This window comes from Thunnus albacares, chromosome 10 (genome assembly GCF_914725855.1).
Source record: "Thunnus albacares chromosome 10, fThuAlb1.1, whole genome shotgun sequence".
NCBI lineage: Eukaryota > Metazoa > Chordata > Actinopteri > Scombriformes > Scombridae > Thunnus > Thunnus albacares.
In genome coordinates, this window is record NC_058115.1 from 25298735 (window position 1) to 25317744 (window position 19010).

Here is a 19010-nt window from a genome sequence, read left to right on the forward strand (position 1 = left end):
AGATTTGTTCAAATCTGACCTATAAATCTGTATGACTCACTGGTACGCAAACAATGTAACAGGAGTAGACAGGATATACCCTGTTCTGCCAACATGGAGGAACCTTTCACTTATGCCTCATCAAAGCATCACAGTATTTTATCAGCATGATGGCTAGCGGAGCTTCTTTCGGGTGTAAATCAAGTTCAAAAGGGATGGTAAAGAATACATTACAAGTCAATGCTACCTCTGCTAGAACTACCCAGGTGGTCTGATGTGTCCAAGCCCTTCATCTCTACTGTGTCTTAGACAGTACAGTATAAATAAAATGTCAAACAATGGATATCATATCCAAATCCAAAAAACTAGAGCTGCAACAATTAGCTGATTAATTGATCGACAGAAAATTCATCATAATTTTGATGACGGATTGACTGTTATAGTTACTTTTCAAGAAAGAAAGCCAAATATTCTCTAGTTCCAGCTTCTTAAATGTGAGGATTTTTATGATTTTTTTGTCATATATTATGGTTAACTGAATATTTTTTGGTTTTGGACTGTTGGTTAATATTAAAACTAGAAATTTGAATATGTTACCTTGGGTTTTTTGAATTTTTTTCATTATTTTCTGACATTTCAAAGACAAAATAATTAGTCCATTAGTTGATTGATTGATAAAATAATTGGCAGATTAATCTACGATGAAAATAATTGTTAGTTGCATCCCTAATTAAAACCTTATCATTTCATATCTTCCCATCCTGTTTGTTTCTATCAGTACAATATTATTTTTTTCCCCTCTTACTGAACTCTTGACAGTATATTCATCTTCAGTACTCTGTATTTGGTGCTGCTGAAGAGCCCAACTTTATTTCAAGGTTTCCTCTTTACTTAGGCTTATTAAATGGGGGATTCAAGAGTCTTATGTTTGCTCATAAAGATTGAAAAGTCCTCTAAAGGCATTCTTCAACCTCTGTGCTTTCCAAAACCAACTGAACTGGCACTGCTAGGGTCTAAGCCTATTTAAAAGCCACAGAAAATCCCACTATTGGAGCTGAAATTCCTGTATTGGGTCAGGGTGCTTACAACTGAAACAAATTTAAAAAAACTATAAAGCAGACATTTTTTATTTGTTAGCAAAGTAGAACATTAATTATATTGTTTTATTTCAATAAGGGCTGCAACAAATGATTATTTTCATTGTCAATTAATCTGTTGATTATTTTCTCGATTAATCAATTAGTTGTTTGGTCCATAAAATATCAGAAAATGGTGAAAAATGTCCATCACTGTTTGCCACAGTCCAAGGTGACGTCCTCAAATGTCTTGTTTTGTCCCGACCAACAGTCAACAGCCCAACGATATTCAGTTTACTATCATAGAGGACTAAAGAAACCAGACTAGAAATACCACCTCACCAACCAGTCAAGTTGCAGTTTACATCCATGTCTGTCCAGATTCATGTAATATTTGTAGAGAGGACTTTGAAGGAATTTAATAAAAGGTATTAAGTGTATTTTGCTTGTATGTGTTCACATGCTCGGCCAATAAAGCTGATTCTGATAGAACACAAAGTTGTAGCCATGACAGTAGACAAAGCTTCAGATATAGATGTTGTTGCAAAGAAGCTACAAATACTAAATGTGGATGCTTCATACACATCTTCAACCCCGCAGCATAGAAGAACTACACAATCACCACTTTTTCAAGGTGACCTTGACCTTTGACCATCAAATTCTAATCAGTTCATCCTTGTGTCCAAATGGACGTTTATCCCAGATTTAAAGAAATTCCCTCATGGCGTTCCTGAGATATCATGTTCATGAGATGGGGACAGAAGAATGGACGGACAGACAACCCAAAAACATAATAAAAATATTCACATTAGAGATGCTAGAATCACAGAATTTGGACATCATTTTTTGAGTCATTTTAAGACCCATTTCAAACCCACATTATCCCTTTCCCTAAAATCTTCCATTTAATTATAATGTACTTTCCATATACAGGACCATTTGTCATACGTATAACCCGGGGCACCTAACAGTACCATACATACATATTATACATACAGTACATATTTTAAGCAAGGGTGGCCCTGTTACTGCCAGTCTCGACACACTTGAGCTTTAAAAGACAGATGAGGACAATGACATCAGGAGATTAGGGAACTCAATGTTCCCAAACCACTGCCTCGTCTACCATGAAAACTGACCCTAAAAGGCCTCTGTAGAGAGGATTTGGCCAGTAATGGAACAGTCTAGAACGGCTCTGTCAGTGTTTCTTTCTTTCTGTCTGTCTGTCTGTGTGTCTTAATCCCAGATATCATGCTTAACAGCCTCCCGCTCAACAATGAGAGGCATTGTTAGAAGGGAAGAAGAGAAAGTTAAAGCAGAGCGCTGAGAGAAAGAAAAACTGAATGAGAGAGGGGAAAGAGAGACGACCAGAAGGGAAAGGGGTCAACAGAGAATATGAGAACACAGAGAAAAGTGTGCTAGACCACACAACTTAAGAAAAAGACAGTGTTAGGCTGTGGTCAGACTCATTTCAATGAGGCCACTGTATTGACGCAGCGGGGTGCCAAGACAGAGGGTAAAATAACAAACAAAACAAGAAAAGATAGCGACATGATGTGGCAAGGCGTTGCATTGGCCAAAATAGTACAAGCAAGCAAACATTTCCAGTGGACTACAATGCATCATTTCTACTCTTTAACTTGCAATCTTCGCAACAACAGATAAAATATTTGTTGCACGACAACTTTCAATTGTTGTAAAATCCTTCCTAATAGTATTATAATCCCTCATGCAGGGTTTTGACAACTGATAAGCTTTCAAATGTATGGATCTCTTACACAAACAGGCCTTTCATCATCTCACATACAAGAAGCAACACACTTCCACCAACGCAGCCCAATCTAAACATGCGTTAAGTGTTCAGCTTATTCCTACTGATGATGAAAGTGTCAGAATTAATATTTTCCACCTCTAACTAATGTTACAGATACCACCTTTAGTTAAGCTAAACAGTTTGTTCATCCTTTAGAAATCTTAAGATTGAGTTAATATTTTACTGTAAGAAAAATCATCTCTTGGTGCTTTGACAGAGAGAAGAGACAGCACAACGTATGGTATGCAAACATTTGGAAATCTGTCTCCGCCATGTTTCTTGACTCAGAGTGAGTTTTCACTAACAGCCCATAGTGGTGGCTGTGGTAAATTTTAAATAAACCTACAGTATATCAGATTTCAGTTTGATTCTAAATATGCACACGGAGAAGAAGCCTTAACAGCAGTATGCGTGTGTGGCGGCGGTTAAAGGAAATATCCTTTAACGGAAAGGTCACAGGTTCAATATTTGCAACAGCTGTCCTACTTTGTGAAGTGTAACTTTAGTGAGACATTCAACCAAGTTACTGATTCAGTACATTTGAGACATTGCATGAAATGAACTGAATACTAAATATACAGCAACAGAAGAAGGATATTTAGGAAAGACAAGATGGCCGGACTGGTGCAAGAAATTCAACAAAAACAAACCCTGATGTCCTGAATAATTCACTTTGAACTAAAAGATCCGTTTCCTGACATGTTTAAAATGAATATTTAAAATGACCATCACAGATATAAGCAAAATCAAACAAGTGCAAACAAATGGAAGAGCGTAGACATATTTCATAATGACAGTTTTATATGCCTCATGAGAAAAAAAAAATGGCTATGATTAATCTGTGATCTGCCTCAGTTCCATCAAAACAAAGTGCATGACCAAAAAAAAAGATAAAATATTCACAAGAGGTCATAAATAAATCAGCAAATTTCCTCTAACTTGCATCATGTTATAAAATCCCCGAAATAACCCTCAATTTAAAATCAAAGATCAAAGCAGCTAAACTCTGCATAGTCTATCTTCACTGGCCAAACTGTCACGGTCAAACAACATCACGGAAGTAGGAAATGACGAGAGAGAAAGGTTGGACAGTTGGAATCCTCCAAAGAAGTTAAAATTGATCGGATTTCTGTGCCAAAGCCGAGAATTAAAAAAAACAAAAAAAAATATCAAAGTTAATTCAATTTATATCAGTTGCACAAGTTAAAAACAACAAAGAAAAGAAAGAATAGATTCTTTGCTCACAAACAGAGCTCTAGGATAGTGAGCCTATTGAGGCTGTTTACTTAAATCTCACGGTACGAAGAGAATAGAAACACTCTGAAGCAACAGAGAGGAACATGAAGTCTGCCCTCTGGCCTGAATCTCCATAAAAGAGGAAGAATACCTGTCATTTCTGCATATATGCCTACTGTGTTGAGTCATCAGTTCCAATGTTAATACGTCCCATGATCCTGAGACAACTCATAACGATCCTGAGACAACTCATAGCGATCATGAGACAACTCCTAACAACCGGTTTGAGCGTGAACTGTCACATCTAAACAAACACACAGCCAAAAACAGATGAGGACAGACATAGTATGGAGAGGTGTGGACTGTATCTGCATGAGAACACAGACAAACAGATAAAAATCTCACCCATCAATCACTGAACATGTGACTGAGATACTCATCTGTTTTGTCACAGAGGGAATGAAAATGGCATGTCACACTTTGTCCATTTAAACACGGCAGTTCCCGTAATAGCTTTTAGAGATATTCTGTCAGGTGTCACACTTTTTTTGGCTCACGTGGTTAAACAACCGACTGGAAAATATAAATATAAACCTACGAAAATAAACCGTACCAGATAAATATATCAATAAACATTTTTAATGCCATTCTGTGTGCAAAATCTAGTGATATGCACAATACTGTGAGTTTACATTCGACTCGTAATCTGTCACGATGTTAATTTACACCTAACATTAGGCCAGTTAGCCATCCAGGATGTTGAACTGCTTTGCAACAAGATGCATAACAGGAAGTCAACAACATGCTTAATATAGAGCTACTGCTTAATTTGATGTGATTGGCTCATGTGTTGTTAACAGCACACCTACAGTACACACAGTGATATCAGTCTACTGTAGTTTGGATGTGGGCTGGGGTTTCAAAAAAAAAAAAAAGGTTCACAAATGAGCCTGTGGTCTACAATTTACCAGTGCACAGAGAGGAAACTGAACTCCTATCAAAAACCACAAAGAGACACACTCAACAAGGCCTAAGGTTAGCTGTTGTAAAAGCTGATCTAAAACCTGCTAGTGCACATTGCAGGCTGCCGTTAACACCGAGCTCTCCTGTTTGACTTGTGGCAGTAAGACACAGGTGAGGACTGATGGCCTCCTTGACTCTAAGGTCAAGTAAATATGCAATCAATGGGCATAACACGGGAAGAGTGGGCTAAATTGGGTTGTTTATGATGATGGCTAACAGGGCTGCATGATATAATGTTACAGCATTGACATTGCAAGGTGCACATGTGCAATAATCGCACTGCTGTCAATTTAGGCAAATTAACTCACAGATACACAGAGTTTGATCAGTTCCCAGTGTGCTCTAGTGAAGGCGTGCACTTCATCAATTTATCAAACAATCAAAGCAGGCCCCACTAGCCTACCACAGCCTACCACAACCTGAAAATGAGAGCTGCCTGTTTTGGTTATTTGATAAACTGATCAAGTGCATGCCTTCACCAGAGCACATGACAAACTGATCGCTGTGCCCACAAAGTTTGCATATCACCTGCCTGTAAACATGCATGCGAGGCAGTTACTGTCACAGATAATGTTGTCTGGATGGTAGAGGCAGGCGTTCAGATACGTGAGGCGGCTTCTGAATGAGTGTATCTCTGTTATCAGCAGCACATCTTCCCGGTGCTGGTTGAAAGTTAAAAAGTTAACTGTCACGGGGCTCTCCACCTGTTCTCTCCACTTATCCATGCCAGTGTCAGAGTCACATATATGAAACTGAATGTGGAGGAGTCCGAGCTGATTTCTGGAGGGTTGGCAGAGGGCTGAAGCAAGTGTGGTGGAAGTAGGAGGGGAGTTTGTTTTGTTTAAAAGAGGATAGACTTTTTAAGTACTCAAATGATAAAAATTATAATTGTTAATTGTATATCTGTACATGAATAACACACTGCATTTATCTGGTGAAATTCTTTCTGTATTCTGTATTTTTGCATATCACAATGTCAGTTTTTTCCAATATCATGCAGCTGCAGAATATTAACAGGCATGTATAAGTCTTTAATTTCATGTCTTAGCTACATTAACCTGTTTTTACATCTCTGTACTTAACTGTCTTTTTTATGCCTCTCCAACCATGAATTTGGTTATTTTATATTTCACTATGGCTCTTAATCACAGTTTAGATAGGCATGCATAGTGGGGATTAATCTGCAAAAATGTGCAGGTCAGCATTCAGACATCAGCCCCATCCTTGTGCCAAAGTCCTCACGGAGCAATTCATGAGCAGCTACACATGCCGCTTCTCCGAAATGTAGCTTTCTCCAATGACTTTGGGACAGTGAATAAGGCTATGGTCTACGTAATATGCCGATCTCTTCTAATGAATTATGTAGGCACATAATGCTAACTCTGAATCTTAGCTAATGTGCCTCTTTGTCTGTCTGTCTGTCTGTCAACCCTGACTTATGTCTTTTTTGTGTCATTTGTCAGTCTTCTTACCCTCTCACCACAATGCTAAAGGGTGTCAAATGCAAAAACATAACACAGGTAAATTATGAACAGATGATTTTGTTAACTGGTAATGAGATTTTTTTTATTGAGCAAAAGTAGTAAAAGTAAATAGTAAGTAATAGTAAGTAAATAGTAAGAGTGATTCATGAGTTATTAATACAAGAAAGAAGCACAATAAAATTATTAATTCCCAGATATGAATTACAAATCATTATCAAAAGATTTACTTTTGATGCCTGCCAGGCTTTGTTAAGTTATAGTGGGTCAATGTTTAATTACAGTTGAGAAAAGCTTTGTGTCTTACAGGCAGACATCAGCAGTTCAAATCAGGCTCGGGGGCGTAGATGCAGATGGATGAAGGAAATACGGAGGAGAGGCAGTTATGGAAACTAAAAGGGCATCAGAAAGAGAATGACGGAGGAAGATTACAAGAGAAAAGGTAGCGGGGAGAAAGGACATGAAAGGAAAAAAAAAAGAGCGAGTGAGATAAAGAGAGGCAGAGCAGGGGCGGAAAAAAAAAAGAGAGGCAGTAAAGCCGGTCTTTGCCCTTGAATCAGTGTCAGCAGCTCACTGCCCTAGCCTAGTTTAGCTGCTCCTCCCAGGCTAGCCCTGTCAGTGATGAATTAATAAGCACATGTCTTCGGGGGATATGGGCTTTTTCAGGCCTTGTTATCTCTTTCTCTCACCCAACTAGCACAATCTTCTCGTTATTTATTTTTGAAGATGTAGGGAGCGTCCGACAAAAAAACATAACCATCAATTTTAAAGAAATATTTTTAGATTATACTGTGTACATTTGAAAACCAACAAAAAGGAAGTGAGAAAGCTTGAATTAAGCGTCAAACTGATCTGACATCCTGAATCATCTGACGGATATATCTGCAGCCCAGTGTACTCAGACCAACAGAGCAACATCACACCTTCACATTCATGCGGTTTCACCCCTGTACAACCAAAGTCTTGTGCAGCTAGCAGTTAATTGCCACTGCACACTTCCACTGCCACACTTTCTGGGTTAAGTGCCCTGCTTAATAGCATTTGCTGAACGAGGAGGAAGTTTCTCTCAACGGGTGATCTTGTAGCCTGAGCTCTGTTTCACTATACTCCAGGTTGTCATAGTCACTGATCTGCCATACAAGTGCTCTTTAGGGGGAAACAGTAGAATAAGGTCCATTCTTTGCTGGCCTGAGAGCCTGTGACATTGCAAAAAGCTTCAACGCCTACAGTGGAAACAAGTGCAGCTCTGTGTTGGCAACTGTGGGAGACGAAGCAAAGCCGCATTTTGTTCGGGACATTTGCATAAAGTTTGCTTGGTTGCCATCTGGGTGAACAGTCACAAACGTTCCTCTTCTTTTTTCTGTGAGTTTATCTGCCTATTGACTCTTCAAGCAAACCATCAAACTTTCTTTTTCTTCTGAATACCAAAAAGCAGGTTTTGATTGCAACCTCTGATTGAATTCTGGTTATGTATTTTATTTGCATTTGTGCGTCACAATTTTCCCCAGAGCGTTTAGTCTGTAAGTAGTAAAACTCATGTTCTTGTGAGAGTAACTTTTCATTAGCAATGCTGTTGTGCAACTCTGTGAGCCACCTATGACGAAAGGAAATTTAAATGTGGTTTATAACACATTCTCTGTTATCATGTGTGAGAAAGTGATCTTGCTAACAGCACCTACTCTGTAATGCTCCACGTAGGCTGTAATCATTTCAGTTGTCCCTTCAGAGGTCTAACGTACATCATAGTATAGTTACATACTCACACACTCTCCTATCAGGCTCTTGGAAGCGGTCAAAAATTCATTTCTCTGGTAGTTAGCATTTTATAAGACTGCCTGTTGTTCTTTTTGACCTCCTAATCATCTGTCACAGTGGTATCTGACAGCTTGACATATTCCGTTTCTGCAGTAGAGACATCAGAAGACGCTTTGGACTCGTTTTCACTCGTCATGAATTTAACGTATTTTGTCCATGGCAGAAAAACACGTTACACAAGCCTTCAGAAACTCCTGCAGGTTAAACTGGACTAATGAAACTCTTTTAGTGCTGACTGACTCTAACACATTCACTATAAACAGACTTTAAGATACTCGCTAGCCTTGCAACATTTATGCTACAAACAACCCATAATGCAACACTCTGTGTAGGAGTCAGTTTTACATCGGTACTTTATCCATTCAAAAAGAATATCTGATGTTATGAACATAAGACCCTGAATATAAGACAACCTCACTTTTTTGTTTTATATTCAGACCAATTCTGTAAACATTCCAAATGCATTTATTCCTCATAACAATGAATCGATTATCAAAATAGTTGGCGATTATTTTTCTGTCAATCGATTCGTCGACTAATCGTTGCAGCTCTTGTTAATTACTATGTAGTAATGCAATGTGTAATGTGCGGAACGTGAATGTTTTCATGTGATACTGTGATTCACAAAACAATTCACAGCAACATCAGTGCATCATAGATTAAGTGTGATCCAAACCACCACAGAGCTTGCCAGAGTCACCAGGCTCAGCCCCCTCTGAGACAATGACATTGAGCTTTATTGATTTAGTATTGATCTTAATCACCTCTGCCTCTCAGTCTGTCTCATACTGATGGAAATTTCAAGACCACTGCACACTAAAATACCTGCCAGCACGGTTCTGCCTTCGCTGCATTAAAAAAAAAAAAAACCTCTCTCCATCTGTTGTCTTTATATTCTGTACAGACGCGACAGCTCTATGAAAGCAGTGCCGGTGCAATGAGGAAGTGAGACTACAGTGAATCAATGAGGAAATCCCAAGCCTGTTGTTGAATATCATTGAATAAACAGTCTTTTCTCTGTTATGCGAGGCCTGAATAAGACTCAATTAACACAGACACAAATAGTTTACACAGGATAGCACAAGTCTTGTCATTTCCATCTGTGAGTGTGAGCCTGTGTGTAAACAATAGATCAAAACACCAGCTGTGAGAGTATGCTGACAAATGAGCAGAGAAAAGGGGATGCAAACAGTGACCAAGCAAACTGGCGGTGCAGTTCGAGATAGAAAGTGACGGTTTATTGAAGTATTTTAGTGGCTTTCTTTATAGTTAACATTCGCTCTCCTTTAAATGTTTGGAACATTTTTAACACAGTCTTGGAGTATATAAATGTATGCGATTATTATTGATGGGAAACCTTTATGAGCCGATGAATCTAAGCAGCTGTGTTCTCTCAAAACAGGGACAGACAAATGAGCTGAGATCAATGATCAATGCTGCTCAATTGCTGCTCTGTGGCCAAAAGTCAAATGCTTATTTATGCACCTTAGGCCCTTAACTATAAAAGCTCTAGAAAATATCTGAGTCATCGTCATGTGATGAACACACACCAGAGTAGATTTTCTGTTCAAGATGCCCTAGTTAGATTTCCTTCTCTCTTTCACCGCAACTCTTCTAGTAACGAAAACAGTGAAATATGTGTTAAGTGCAGGTAAGGTTGTGACCGTTTTACTTAGCCACCAAGCTGAACCCGTGTGTGGTGTTAGACCTGACACAAAGTTTTCCATTTGAGTCCCTAAAAATCATCTGGAATTTTCCACCTCACCACTTTTTTGCCAAAATGCTGCCACTTGAAAATGAGCAATATGTCTAATTGATCCGGAGCAGTCATCTCGTGTGTGAATACTTTCCATATAGCCTAAGTGAGAGACCAATGTGCGAAAACTGAAACCTACAACTTTCCTGGAGAACTGAAGCAACAAAAATGCTGCGAGTTTCGAATGAAATGCTGATTTAAGACCAGGGCTGAGGATTCAATGTTATTAAGTATCAGCAGAATCACATTATGACAGTGTGATGACATCAGGGCTGCTATGAAGAATAATTTTTTATTATCAGTTAATCTGTTGATGTTTTTCTATGAACTGTTTTGTCAAGAAAATGTCAGAAAACAGTGGAAAATACCTGTTATGATGTCTTAGAGAGCAAGGCGACATTTTCCAAAGGCCTTGTTTTGTCCAATCAACCGTCCGAAACCCAAAGATACTCAGTTTACTATTATGACACATAAAGGTCACATTTGAGAAGCTGTAACCAGCATTCTAGAAATTAATTTTCAGAGAACGTTGCCATTAAAAACAAACTGAACTAAAGGCACAGCTGTACTGGCCAGTGACCATCGTGCACAGCTATTGAGTTCCTTACTTGGATTTCAAATCTTCTACAAAAAAAACTACAACAAAAAACAAAAACACATCTTAAGCACTAAATTTCGAGGCCAGGATATGAAGTCAGTTGCAGATATAACTGATTTATCAAAACCTACGTGAGCTGTGACATGACACCAGATCACTTGCCTAAAATGTACTGATAAGAGTAACAAGTTTAAGCGTCCAGATCCTTTTCAAATTCAATTCTATGTAGAACTCCCAGAAAGGCAATACTTGATTCTAATTGATCTAGGGAAAGCAAGGATTCTTGGTCTAACGTGACTGAAATGGCTCCAGAGCAGCGTTGGCTGGTTCGGATCACTGGGTCCGCAGCCAGAACACAGACTTTATTACTTTACTCTACAATCCGAGCCAAGCAGCACTACTGCCAAGTTTAAGCTAGGAAAGCTCAGCTCTGAGGTCAAGGTCGAATTAATCTATTAGCTCATGTATTAGCAATGCATCCCTTTAAGACCTGCTGGGCAAGAAGCACTCACTGAGTGATATCTACCTGGTGATACACTGACTGACCTCAACTTTACTTCTAATTGTTCCTGGAGGTGGATAAACTATATATTAGAACTTTAATAGAGCTGCAATGATGATTTGTTTTTGAATGAGCAAGAAAATTTGATCTTTAAATGTAACTAGTGTCGAGCCAATTAAATCAGTCAATCGACAGTAACTTTGACTGTAAGCAGGATACTTTTAGATTTTTACTTGAATGATGCTTAATTTCTTAACATTTTATAGACTAGAAAATATTAACTGATACAGAAAGGTCAAAAGGTCTATCAGAAAATGGTGCCAAAGGTTACGAATATAGGCTGTGGCACTTTCTGTATTGCCAGTCATGTGACTTTCATCACTGTGCAATCTCTGTGGTGGCTTCACACTTTCAGCAGATGCTGTACAGTTAGAGCGCTGCCCTTAAACCTACTGAGACCATCTTGTCATCCTCAGATCACTTCAGCCAAACCAGCTGCTCGGCAGAGGATTTCTCCATCTGCCTTCTTTCGCGCTCAAGCTGTGGCCTTCTGGTTGTCGAGTGGTTGTCTGGTCCAGTACAGTACTCAGCCTCAAACAACGGCAATTCATACAGCAACATACAGGCACAACAAAGATTATGTCCTTCTAGTCCATGCCTCTTATAAAATTATGTCTCTCCAAATACTCCACCAATAATGGGTGACAACTTACAGGCAAAGAACACATGACAGAAACATCGCACACATGTAACACAAAGATGTGACATGAATCCAAATGTTGGATTAAGATGCAGTATATATTGTATATTTGTATAAATCTGAATAGAAACTGCTTGTGTGCCTTTTCTCCAATATTGTAACACATGAACACAAATGATTTTTTTCTTCCTTGTTATTATTTCAGACACTTGATGGATCATCTCAGGGCCATGTCAGTGCCACATCATGAGAATCTGCCCAATTTGGTGTGATGTACACCAGAAGATGCTCCAGGGCTTCTATATCATATATTGATTTATCTCTTATCTTTGTAGTCTGCATCACAGTGTTTCTATCCAACTGCAATGCTTTGACTACTCCTTGAATCTGCTGCATGATGTGAATGTCGGCTTATTCTTTATTTCATTCTGTCTTGTAGGGGTGGGTCATGATTTTCAAACAGTCATTAAATTATAAATACATTTGAATATTTTATGTGACTATCATCTTGTCTTAAAAAAATCTATTTTCCCTTGTTTTTACTGGTGCCAGTAAAACGTGTGTAGCATGCTCACTTCGTCTCTTTTCCGCATGACGGAAGTATAGTATTTGCTACGGCGCTGTGAGGTGGACTAGATGCTACTGTACAAACAGGAGAAACGTGGAAAGACTACTACAGCCGTCAAAAAGTTTGGAGTGGCGCTCCTTCAAAAAAATAAACGCAAATGAGGTGAAGTGCAAGCTCTGCCAAATAAAGCTAGCATATCACACGTCTACAACAACTATGGACAGTCGTTTGAGAGCGAAGCACCTCTTGGTGCGTGTGTACGTGTTTGCATGCGGGTGAGGGGTGGGGGGGTAGTTCCCAGTGAATATCAAATAGTATTTTTGCTTGAAATGCCCAACCCTACTCTTACACTGTAAAAAAACGACAGCTAAATACTAAATTATAAAAACAACAAATGATGCTTTAACCAATTAAATTGAGGTTATGAAACAAATTTTTCATACATGTGTGAATATAAGCAGACTGGGATTAAATCTGGTGAATTTCTAGCAGTGTGAGTCCAGCTTTAAAGAGATTTGGACCACATTTGGTTTAGCTTGGCCCCCGTCCACAGAGTCTAAAACAACCACTCACTGGCCTGGCAACAACAATCCCACACTGTAGGCAGCTGGGTGGTTATGACACTGCTGTAACTGCAGTGTGTGTGTGTGTGTGTGTGTGTGTTTGTGCGCGAGTGTGCGAGTGTGCATACGTGTTTTCTTTCCATATAAAAGCTATGGGTCATGTTGCGTACACAGTCTTATCTCACACTGCAGGAGGCTCCTGAGTTGTGACATTGATGGTATGTGCATACGTGAGATCCTTCACATAAAGGACTACAGGTCCAGTTTAACTACACTTCATTACAGTGAATGCTAATAATGGCAATATCTCATGTGTCTCAATGACCTTGTATCTTATTAATATTGTCACTAAGCTATCTTAACATTCAAAAATCAGATTTATTTTTAGATGAGTGACTTTAATATAATATTTCACCTCAATAGAAATATTTTCAAATGAAGTTTTGGGACCCAAACTAGTAGGTTGTGATTTTAATTGGTCTAGTTAGTCATGTTAGCCAGAAAAAATATGCTTAGCTGCCAGTTAGGTACACCTAGCCTCAGCTGAAATTATTAGTCAATTAATCGATAAGTGGATTGACAGAAAACATAATAACAAAACATTTATATAAGTGATTAATTGTTTCAGTAATTTTTCAAACAAAAATCCAAAATATTCACTGGTTACAGTTTCTCAGATGTGACGATTTTTCTGCTTTTGTATAACAGTAAATTTAATATCTTTGGGGTTTGGTTTGTTGGTCGGACAAAACAATTTGAGTTCAAATTCAAGAAATTAATCTAGAAATTAATCAGCAGACAATTAGTGATGGAAACAATCAGTTGTTGCAACCCTAACTAAAGCTAATGCAGTCTAATACATCAACCCTGAAATAAAGCTGGATTTATACTTGACACAAACGGTAAACAGGAGTCCCAGCGTAGATTCCTATGGCATAGATTTAGATTTTTTAGTTCAGCGTCTGATTTCACCCATTAGTCTCAACACCACAACACTAAAAACGGGTGTATCATATGTGATTAGGATCTTGCTTTAATATATCAGCCATAGTAATAGTAGTGTTTACATTTTCACTTCATCATCCACTTAATGACGGGAGCAAACGAGGGAAAGTCTTCCACATTTCAACATGGGACTATTTCATGCTGTTACTGCATTTTCACTGTTTTGTCCGCTGTGAAGAAAAATAAGGAAAAAGAAAACATTTCCAAGTTATCTGGTTTATTTAGTCTTCTGTGAGAGTAAACTAAATATCTTTGGGTTGTGGACTGTTGGTCGGGACAAAAGAAGACATTTGAGGACGTCGCCTTGGGCTTTGGGAAACAGTCATCACCATTTTCTGACATTTTATTGACCGAACGATTAATCAATTGAACGAGGAAATAAGTGACAGATTAATCGATGCAGCCCTAGTTACGTTTTTATGGAGGCATGCATTAGATACACCGTAATCTATGGCATTGGAGTAGCTTAAGAGCTTTTGGTGTAACCCTTTAAAGCAAATCCATCTTAAATCCTACCTTCATGAAGAGAATAATATTTGTGGTACTATTGAAATGCATTTCATTATACTGACAGGTGTTTCTAATATTTAGTCTCCTTCAATCTGAGTATAATAGTACAATTAAAGAGCCTCCAAAATGACTGTAAATTTGAATCACCACCTTTTTAAAATCAAAAACCGAATATCACAACCCTCCTGGAGAACAGATATACTGCAGTGCCGTTGTATTAGACTGCATTAGTCTCAGCTATGTCTTCCTAATAAACTGTAGCATACAACTGAAGCTGACTCCACAACAGTTATACTAACATCAGCACCAATGCAAAGTTGACCTTTACTCCTGTCTGTCTATAGACATATCTGCTTTCTCTCTTACACAATAACCTAGCTGTTTTGCTAAATGGTTAAACTTTACTGGGCTATAGGAAAGTATTTTGCAAGATCTTGTTTTGGGTTTCTGCTGTTGCTGAGATACTGAAGTCAGTTATCTAAAAGCATATGAATTAATGGCAAAAGAGACCATTCTTCACAATGAGTGCTTTTACCAATACGCTTCTTTACTATATATTTAAAGGTTCTTATTCCATATTCCACATCTGTGTATACATACAGTATATTGGTATATTGTTATATGTGAAGAGCTCAACACCACATAGCCAGCAAGTAGTAAAGAAGCATCAGAGGCCCCCATAGCACCAAAATACTGCCAGAATATGATTATGTAGACACATATATAACTTTCTTTATGTCAGTCTTGAACACACTTTTCTCTGGCTCGTTCTATTTAAAACTTGGATTCAAAATTCTGGCTTTATTTCCATTAATTTTTAATTTCTAGCCCTTCATGTAACTTTTAGTATTATTTCTGAATTCCCTTTCATGTGTGACTTCCTCTGTAATTCTGATTTGACACATACAATATAAAGATAGTTTGCAATCATGTTATCTAGTTGTAAGACTGCAACGATTATTTTCATTATCAATTAATCTGATGATCATTTTTGTCAATTATTAATTGTGAAGTCTATAAAATGTCAAAAATAGTGAAAACGCCTGTTACAGTTTCCTAAAGCCAAAGCTGATGTCTTCATACAGCTTGGTTATGTCAAAAAAAGAGGTAAATTACAGATTTACATAAAACAAGAAAAACAGCAAAACCGCAACAAATTGATTAATCGAGTAATTCTCTACATTTCAGCACTACAATGTTGCAATATTAAATTCACATTTTTTGACAGCGATTTATTTTTAAAATCAAATTACTTCAATATGCATTTGTGTGAATTAAAGTGTATTTTTGTATATGAGTATGCAATAATCTTTGTGCTTCGAGTAACTACAGTGTAGCTTTGTAATACTTATAACCGCCTATAGCACACCATATGGAGACACCAAATCGTCCTAATTCAGGGCCGGATACGATTATGCAATATGCAAAGGATTTCAGAGCGTCCAGAAATGAAAGTGAGCACAGTCACATCCTTAATGACGGAATTTGTTGAATCGATTATGACTCCTACAATATCTATTGATCAGGTACAGGACAGGAGCAGGCCTGTGCCACAAAACACCAGAACATTCCAGCACAGACACTTTGAACCAACCGAGCAGGAGCATCCGTGTAGCTACAAGATGAACATTAACCAGCAACACTCCTGGATAGAAAGCGAAACTACCGGCTTAAGTTACAGTTCAAACGAACTGATGAACCGCACATCCGAAACACAGGATGTATGTTTCTGTGAACGGTTGTTTGTTTTCAATAACCGTTAAAAACCGTTAAAAACCCGTTTAGGTGATTGTGAAATGACCGTTTAATCTCACACTGTTGATGCAACAACTACAGACAGACTTAAAACATCTATAACACCACAATATGATAAAACAGAAAGCAAAAGAAAAAAAGCTACTGTTTGACTGTGAGTGTGTCATCCCACCATGTTACATATATTTTAAATAACTGTCCTATCTTCGGGTTTGCCTGCTGTGCCTGCGGAGGAGCCACAGATGTGATGGAACTAACCTTCCTCCGTTACTAGCTGTTAGCCGTTAGCTTAACGATGAACACAAACGAAGCCTTAAAACGGTTTAAACGGTCCACTGTGCATTTATATATTAACCTCAAAATAAAGATACCACCGCAGTGGATATATTTACATAATACCTGTCAGCTCCAAAAATTAACTTGACAGATAACAAAAAGCGATAGACACAGTTAGCTTAGCGGGCTAGCATTTAGCCTATAAGATGCTGCTGAGTGAAGCAGGAGAAGAAGCGCTGTTAGCAGAGGAAGCTAATCAGTCGCTCCGAGGTACCTTACCAGGTCAAAACAAACAGGACCGCGGAGCAAGATGCATCAATTTCTTCACGGCAACTTCGACGAGATCAGAGCAGACAGTGTAGGGATAACGTCGGGAACATCGCAGAAGATACTCGAATTTAATGTGGTTCCTGTTTTTTTGTTGTTTCTTTTTCTTTTTTTGCTCGGATGCCCGTCCGCAGGTCGTTGCTTAGCGAGTCTCTCTCTCTCACACACACACATACACACAAGGGACGAACCTGCCAAATACTGACCCCGCCTCTCCCACTCACAACACAGCGGGAGACAGCTGCCAAATACTGACCCCGCCTCAATTCAATTCAGTTCAATTCAAAAGGGGTTTTATTGGGAAACATATGTTTACATTACCAAAGCAAGTGTGAAATATATATTCAAAAAAAAAGAAAGATGTACATACCATAAGTACAGATCTACTAGAATTAAAAAAATGTGTAAACACAATGTGTCACATTACAAGTAAATGAGAAGAATGAGTATACATACACACATATATATTGTCACATTTGAAATTAAGCATTTTCCAGTTCTGCTGCTTATACATACAGTACATTATTTGTTATATATGAGAAGCTCATCACCACATATAAGTATCATTAAGTTATTATTAATATCAATATATTAAAGCTTCTTCACTGATGTCAGTCTTAAATAATCATTTTCTCAGGCTTGCTTTTAAGACTCATAATACTGGCTTTACTGTTTTTTGTAGGTTACTTGTCCAAAACATTTATTTCCCACCATTCATAATTTTTTTGAAAAAAAAAAATACTTACGAAATAGCTCTCATGTGAACCACGTTGTGACTCTGATGTGGTAAGTGCAATATTAATACCGTTGTGGTTAAAGAATATGCCATCATTATTGCTTGATACCGGAAACGTTGGGTAAACTTGTAATATTACTTCTCATGACTTTTAGATAATTTATCTCTTACCTATATTTCCTTAATATGTATGTGTGAATTAATATTTATGTGAATATGTAGAGTAATCTATGTCTGAAAAAGACATTTATTTGAATGTTATACTGGTATATGTCTATCGTTAACTGCCAACATCCATTATATCACTGTCCCCTGCACTTAACCTAATGATCAGCTGGTCTGTACTGCCCCCTGGTGGATTTATTGATTCATACCATTGTAGTTTTAAATCTCTTGCAGTCTTAATTCCATACTACATACTAATTGTATACAGTACATACTACAACTAATCATTAGTTAGTATACAAGAAAGCTACATATGTAGATCCCCACCAGGCATGTTTTAAAACATAAAAATACTCTGCGTTGGATAGTAATTTGTCTGATATGATTTTTCAACAAAAAAGTTGCATTACCTCATTTTGTTTTATTTTTTTTTAATGACATTTACCCCTTCTTCCCTCATTGAAAAATCCAGAATCAATTGATCGGTAAAGTTTAACTTGCTGGACACAACATGTCTCTTACTTCACTGTTAAGTTCATTCTCAGTGTTTGTGCACTGAAGGCTTCACGTTTCCAAATCACACTTGTTTAAGTTGCATACTGGACCAAGATTGGCTCCAGACTAGTTGAGATGTCACAAATCATGCTTGTAGGTACACGCCTTAAATTCAGATTTAAGGTGAGCACAGAGAAACTTTCCTCCTTCAGCAGATAAATGTGAAAACAGCCTTCTAGTGTCAAACTCTGCACGTACATCATTCTGCAGTGAAGCTAAACATCCAACAGTAGGAACAAGGAGAAAAACACATTTGAGTGGAGGGAGACTTCATACTAGTTTCATACTAACAGGAAACAGCATGTGCATGTCCAGATGCCAATTAAACTGTAATTTTATGATGCCACTGCAAAACATTGTGAATAAAGTTCAGTTTTTTTTAAACCATTTACTTATTTATTTTGTTTCCTGAGAACATACTGGGGCTGTCTCACCACTATCTGACATTTAAATCAGACAGCTGTGAGCAGCTCTTCTAGTCTCCACCTATACATCAACAGCACACTGGAAAAGTGCTTTTCAGTCTGCACGCTGACAGTTTTGAATATACTGGATTCGGTCAGGTTTCCAG

General features: G+C 38.0%; 1 protein-coding gene across 5 annotated transcripts in view; it reads right to left on the reverse strand.

Moving 5' to 3' along the window:
- Positions 1 to 17160, reverse strand: part of fam13b (family with sequence similarity 13 member B) — an 81262-nt gene extending 64102 nt beyond the window's left edge. For all 5 annotated transcript variants that reach the window (XM_044363620.1, XM_044363619.1, XM_044363618.1 and 2 more), the window contains exon 1: positions 16936 to 17160. The gene's annotated coding sequence lies outside the window, so the exon portion shown is untranslated. The remainder of the gene's footprint in view (positions 1 to 16935) is intronic.
- Between the last annotated feature and the right edge of the window lie 1850 nt (positions 17161 to 19010).